Source organism: Montipora capricornis, chromosome 6, assembly GCF_036669925.1.
Source record: "Montipora capricornis isolate CH-2021 chromosome 6, ASM3666992v2, whole genome shotgun sequence".
NCBI lineage: Eukaryota > Metazoa > Cnidaria > Anthozoa > Scleractinia > Acroporidae > Montipora > Montipora capricornis.
Genome location: NC_090888.1, coordinates 29,084,405 through 29,089,640, shown reverse-complemented (window position 1 = coordinate 29,089,640; position 5,236 = coordinate 29,084,405).

The following is a 5,236-nucleotide window of genomic DNA, read 5'->3' as shown; positions in this document are numbered from 1 at the left end:
TTTCCCACTTGAGGGCTTGAAGCTCATGTGTCAGTCGGTCAACTGGGAATAAAAAATAGTTTTGTTATTAATTTCAAGACATTACAAAAATTTAAAAATTCCTCTCAAGCATCTTAGAAAGTGTCATTTCCTTACAAACCTTACGCTTGAGCTGCCTTTTTTGGCCTTTACAGTTTTTTTGAGGGCTTCTCCTTGCACCATTCAACTGCCGCTTCAAAACTTCATTCTCCTCGATTGTTACTGTTTACTTTTAATAGGTCATCCGCAAGGGCCTGCGTGGATGGTCCCCCCTATGTTAGAAAAGTTTGGATATAATTAGCAACCTTGGTGTTTAAACTGACATTTCCTTTCAACTCCTAAGTAATAACATTTTTAGAGAAATGCATACAGCACTGTAACCATTTGCAATGCTAGCATCAGACTGTAGTCCTAAATCAACCACCAGCACCCCTCAGTCATCTGTGTAACATCTTCCTGCAAAATAATAATTAAATGGCTATATGTAACATCCAAAAAGTTTTATTGTTTTTTTTGCTGTTGTAGGTATCTAACCTACAGACTGGTGCTAAACTACAGAATACAAGGCCACTTATTTATATCTCATTGAATAACAAAAGTGCCTATTGTTTGTACGCAATCTTCAAAGGATTTGACACATGTAAAACAAGTGGAACGAAGTGGCCCAGCATTCTGTAATAATTGCTCCCTGAGCTATTATAATAAATTAAAATACATTACTAGATAATGAAATGTAAACAAAATAACTTTAAAATATATTACAACTAATTTATAGGTCAAATAACAATATATGAGGGCATAATGCTCATCGCACAGTGTAAGATTTCACATCAAGAGCTTTACCTCGTAAGTGCTACATGTAGCACTGGAGTCCACTGCATTTGGGGAAACTGGAGTATCTACTGGTAGGTCACACTGTAAAACATATTGTGAAAAGCAGTTTTCATTAAAACATATGTTGCCCTCGCTGTTATTTCCCAAAATTATGATCACGGTTTTGGTATACATCAACAACTATCTTACTTCTTGACTACTTGACGGTATCAAGTCGGAAGATGGACAGCGATGTCGAATGCGCCGAAACTGAAGTTACATGATCAGCCTCCGTGTCTAATGTCTTTAACCGAGCCTTGGCAGATCTCACTAACTGCGAAAGGAAATGCATAAGCAGCAGCACTAAACCAGAACCAATAAACCACGACATTTTTTCCAAAAGTGGCTTTTAAGGAGAACTTCTTATTCGACAATGGACACTCGCAACACGTGGAGATAAATATTTCACACAATTACAATAAAACTCACCATTCGTCTTCCTCGCTTGGTAGGGGCTTCTTCCACTTCTGTACCAGCGTGAATCGAAGGTACACACAAATCCCAAGTTTCGTCAGACTTCAACGATCGTTTCATTTTCGAGTTCCAAACGAAACTGAAATCTTCCTCTTTGAAGTGCATCGAGCACAATGAAGACGTTTTCCCGGGCACCCAGTTCTTCCTCTTTGAAAGGACGAAGTCGATCCATTTTTTCCTTCGTCTCTGTGCAATGGGGTTTTCAGAGTTCAGAAAAGGAAGATCTGTGCATACTAATTCCTTTTGTGGGGTCTGCTGTGTTGTCGCATCGTGCAGCAACACATCTTTCGGGCATTCGTGACCTTTTACTCGATAAACTCTCGGTCAAAAACCTCTCAAGTCTTCTCAAGCCTGTATACTTCTGAGGTCAAGTGTTCCTTAACCTACGTCACAAGTCCTCTATGACCGTGAGAAGACTAATACACGTGGTGTGCCAAAATGGCGGTCAATTTCAGCGTTTTTGAAAAAATCATAAGAAATTCGCATTTTGTTCAAATCCAAAATTTTTTTTCGCAGAAGTTCATATTTTAATGTGTACTTTCGAATGTGAAAATAAAAAAAAATGGTGACATGTGCACTTTAAGTTCATGAGAGCTGTTAACGACAATGGCCGTAAATTAGAATTTATGACAGATAGAAGTACATTATGCAATGTAAGATGTATTAATTTAGAACACTTACTTTGAATAAGGTCCCTAAGCTGGCAAATAAGTGGAATGATGATGAAGTATGAAGACATTTCTTTCTTGCTGCGATCTTTCAAGCAGCTTCTGTTTTTACACAGTTTGTCATCTGCTAAAGACAATCCTTGATACTCCATACAAAAGAACAATAATGGTGAAACTGGATGGGGTTCTTTAATTTCATAAAAAATTTCTTCACCAGATCCATTGAAGATGCACATTGATTTGGCAATGCACATGAAGGCTGACTAAGGTCAACAAATCAACAAGAGTGAGTCCAGTTAGACTGTGTCGAATGGCAAACGAAATATTAACAACATACTGACTGCCACAGTGATGGGTGCCCCACTATATAAGGGAACATTTGCAGATCCCCTCCCTTGCTCGTCAGTGTTTCCATTAGCAGCACTCTCCTCAGAATCAAAAGCCATAAGGTAATCTTCGATGCCTTCTTGTTCATGTTCCTCAACTACTTCGGCTAGTTCTGAAGGCTTAAGAAGTCCATCCAATGGGTTGCATTGGTCGCTCGGCTCGTGATCATAGTCCTCGTATTGACTAAAATAACTCTCACAGTCATCCGTTTCGAAAGGAACTGCAGTCTGGCTTAACAAACTGTGTGATGGTTCACCGATTTCCATATGTGTGAAGTCGCTCGGTCGTGAAGCGTCATTATTACTTATTGACTCCGTGCTAAGGTCATCCGACGGCAAAGCAATGGATGTCGAAAAGTTCTGCGGCCAATGTCGCAAGGTTGTTCGAGGTATCTTTAATCCTGGTTGAGAAAGATACTGGTTGTAAGGTCCACGCAATTTACCCTTCTTTAGCTTTTTTGCCGAAGAAATATCCTCATTATCGTCCGCCATGTTTTTTGGTATGTTTTTTGGTCATGCTCCGCTGACATCCAGTACAGTCGGGATCTTTGCATTTCCTTATTTGGAAACATACGGGACACGGAGTTGTGGGCGGGGAGAAACGAGCAGGCGAAAAGAACTTTTGTCTTGAGGTCGGTGAGTCGGTGACCCGTGGTATATTGGCCTTTTCTGTTTAGATATTGCCTCTGTCTTTAGACACAATGAATAACACAAAGAAAGACAATAGAAGGAAAACAACACCATCATTCAAGTATGGTGAAAGAAGTAAGTGAATTTCTTTTATTTCCACGAAGTTCCAAGTTCATTTCACACGTGAAGGTCGATGCATTCCTTGTCAGAAGAAGCCTAAAAGTTTATTGCATTTCAGTGGCTATAATTAACAAATTGAAATGGATTCAGCGTTGTCTTTTTAACAAATCGAAAGTGGTTCGGCGTTGTCTGTACTCTTATCGACAATGATATTCGTCATCACAGTGCTCATGATGTTGTGGACTGACGTGGAGCAGTCGCGTGCGTCGATCGATCGGTACGCAACAAATTCTGACCACTGTGATGACGAATATCATTGCAATGGGCATAATAAGAGTACAGACAACGCTAAACTGCTTTCGATTTGTTTTTTACCTCAATATTCAACGTCGAAGAAAGCTTTTACATGTGATCATGAAGTGAGCAGCGTTGTCTAGACTCTTATCGAGATCACTGTATTTCGATTTTTAATTTTGGTATATAAGAATTATTTGTTTTCCCGTTTTAGGATACTTTTGGTGCAATTTATTGAGGACAATGTTAAGTTTATTGTTGACGAAACCGAACTGAGAAAGGAAAACAATACAACTTCAGCATTGTACCTGGACAAAAAGTACTACCCATGTGTGGTGCTGAGCGAGAGTGGTGAGTTTCTGCCATTTTTTTTCGTTTATAATTCGTTTAGCCGTTTCTACTTGTCCTCCTTACCATTCTCAATGGTAAATTCATGTAAAGGTTCAGCCAAAACGGTTGCCTGCATATCTGTTTATTGCATCCCTAGTCGGTGGGTCATGAAAGGAAAAAGTGAAGAATATGGATTATCAGACTGTGTGAAAAAAGGCAACTGGATTTTGACCCTTTTTTGTCTTAACAGTATATTTCAATAAAAGATGTAAATGTACTTTTTCTAGTTTTTATATTAAGTATATTTAATTACCGTGCAGTCAGACTGGTGGCATGTTAGGCTTATTTAGTGTGGCATTAGCATCTTTCAGAATTGGACTGCTTAGGCTATGTCTACACTACACTGGTTAGCTTACCGCATCGACACGAAAAATACTCTGGTCTGGTATGAACAGAAACAACCCAGAAATGGAACAAGTCGTCCGTGAAGGAGACTGAATAATCCCAAAGACTTATGATAGAACCATGTTATATTTTGAGGTGACATTTTTGTTGGCAGTCGCCGTCTTAGCTCTTAAACTCCTGATTGACTTCCGCTACGGTTCAATATCGGTTCACAGTACGACACCAAAGAGTGGCACAAGAACCTATCCAATACACAACAATTCACTTTCAAGATCGAAGCGGTGCAGCATTGCTTTGTTTTAAAAACCGCACAAAAATCAGCATTCCCTTTGTGAACAGAAGCCCTATCCGCCCTATGGTTTTTGTGTCGGCACACGAGCTATCCGGTATAGTGTAGACATAGCCTTATGCCACTTAACAGACACTTGGCATGGACTTATAAAACCCTTGGAGTATCTTCGGCTTGGAGGTTAGGCGGAATGCACCCTGGCTTACGTGCAGATCTTTTCAAGCCTTTAGCCATATATAAACAAATGAAATAATATGTAATTAAAACTGTTTTACATTCATTTTAACAGATGACAAAGAGCAGTTAACAAAAAGTAAAGCTGCAATGGATGCTATGTCTAAAAAAAGAAGTGGGTCAGCCAAAAAAGAAAACAAACAGTGTGGGAGCAAAAAAAAAGCAAAAAGTCCAGCCAGGGTTTCCTCCAAAGCTATAAGCCAACAAGAAAAAAATGAAGCTGATGAAGAAAGGGAGGAGAAGAAGAAAGAAAAAATGCAAAAGAAGAAGGCCCTAGATGAAAGAGACTTTAATGTCCTTGGCCAGATGTCACAGCTAACCCGGTCGATTGTTATGGTGAATGAACATGATAGGGATGTGGAGGAGAAGGAGATGGAGCTTGCAAGAAAGAAGGCTGATCTTGAAAGAAGGGAGAAAGAAGTCAAAAGAAAAGAAGGAGGTGATGCAGACAATGTACTTGAAGTAAACAAGAATGCAATGAGAACAAGGGATATGTCAGAGATTGCCGGGCCGTC